At 40.5% G+C, this 1,706-nt stretch overlaps 1 non-coding gene across 1 annotated transcript; it reads right to left on the bottom strand.

Moving 5' to 3' along the window:
- Nucleotides 1-474: 474 nt before the first annotated feature.
- On the bottom strand, nt 475-582 carry LOC112768777 (small nucleolar RNA R71). The gene has a single exon (XR_003186167.1). It is a non-coding gene; the product is annotated as a small nucleolar RNA R71 (small nucleolar RNA).
- Nucleotides 583-1,706: the final 1,124 nt, after the last annotated feature.

Genomic DNA, 1,706 nt, shown 5'->3' with positions numbered 1-1,706 from the left:
CTGAAAAGGAAACTAAGAGAAGCTAAAATACAACAGTCCAGAGACAACCTTTCAGAAATTTTCGAACAAGAAGAGGAGATGGCAGCCGAAAATAATAATAATGCAAGGAGAATGCTTGGTGACTTTACTGCACCTAATTCCAATTTACATGGAAGAAGCATCTCCATTCCTGCCATTGGAGCAAACAATTTTGAGCTGAAACCTCAATTAGTTTCTCTGATGCAGTAGAACTGCAAGTTTCATGGACTTCCATCTGAAGATCCTTTTCAGTTATTAACTGAATTCTTGTAGATATGTGATACTGTTAAGACTAATGGAGTAGATCCTGAAGTCTACAGGCTCATGCTTTTCCCTTTTGTTGTGAGAGACAGAGCTAGAATATGGTTGGACTCTCAACCTAAGGATAGCCTGAACTCTTGGGATAAGCTGGTCAAGGCTTTCTTAGCCAAGTTCTTTCCTCCTCAAAAGCTGAGTAAGCTTAGAGTGGATGTGCAGACCTTCAGACAGAAAGAAGGTGAATCCCTCTATGAAGCTTGGGAGAGATACAAAGGACTGACCAAAAAGTGTCCTTCTGACATGCTTTCAGAATGGACCATCCTGGATATATTCTATGATGGTCTGTCTGAATTAGCTAAGATGTCATTGGATACTTCTGCAGGTGGATCCATTCACCTAAAGAAAACGCCTGCAGAAGCTCAAGAACTCATTGACATGGTTGCTAATAACCAGTTCATGTACACTTCTGAAAGGAATCCTGTGAATAATGGGACGCCTATGAAGAAGGGAGTTCTTGAAATTGATACTCTGAATGCTATATTGGCTCAGAATAAAATATTGACTCAGCAAGTCAATATGATTTCTCAGAGTCTGAATGGAATGCAAGCTGCATCCAACAGTACTCAAAAGGCATCTTCTGAAGAAGAAGCTTATGATCCTGAAAACCCTGCAATAGCAGAGGTAAATTATATAGGTGAACCTTATGGAAACACATATAATCTATCATGGAGAAATCACCCAAATCTCTCATGGAAGGATCAACAAAAGCCTCAACAAGGCTTTAATAATGGTGGAAGAAATAGGTTTAACAATAGTAAACCTTTTCCATCATCCACTCAGCAACAGATAGATAACTCTGGACAAAATACCTCTAATTTAGCAAACTTAGTCTCTGATCTGTCCAAGGCCACTGTAAGTTTCATGAATGAAACAAGGTCTTCCATTAGAAATTTGGAAGCACAAGTGGGCCAGCTGAGTAAAAGGATCACTGAAATTCCTCCTAGTACTCTCCCAAGCAATACAGAAGAAAATCCAAAAGGAGAGTGTAAGGCCATTGACATAACCACCATGGCCGAACCTGTAAGGGAGGTTAAGGACGTGAATCCCAGTGAGGAAGACCTCCTGGGACGTCCAGTGATCAATAAGGAGTTTCCCTCTGAGGAACCAAAGGAATCTGGGACTCATCTAGAGACCATAGAGATTCCATTGAACCTCCTTATGCCATTCATGAGCTCTGATGAGTATTCCTCTTCTGAAGAAAATGAGGATGTTACTGAAGAGCAAACTACTAAGTTTCTTGGTGCAATCATGAAGCTGAATGCCAAATTATTTGGTATTGAGACTTGGGAAGATGAACCTCCCTTGTTCACTAATGAACTGAGTGATCTGGATCAACTGACATTGCCTCAGAAGAAACAGGATCCTAGAAA

The sequence above is a fragment of the Arachis hypogaea genome, chromosome 17 (assembly GCF_003086295.3).
Source record: "Arachis hypogaea cultivar Tifrunner chromosome 17, arahy.Tifrunner.gnm2.J5K5, whole genome shotgun sequence".
Lineage (NCBI taxonomy): Eukaryota > Viridiplantae > Streptophyta > Magnoliopsida > Fabales > Fabaceae > Arachis > Arachis hypogaea.
Note: the sequence above shows the minus strand (reverse complement) of the source record. Positions and strands in the feature narration are given on the sequence as shown.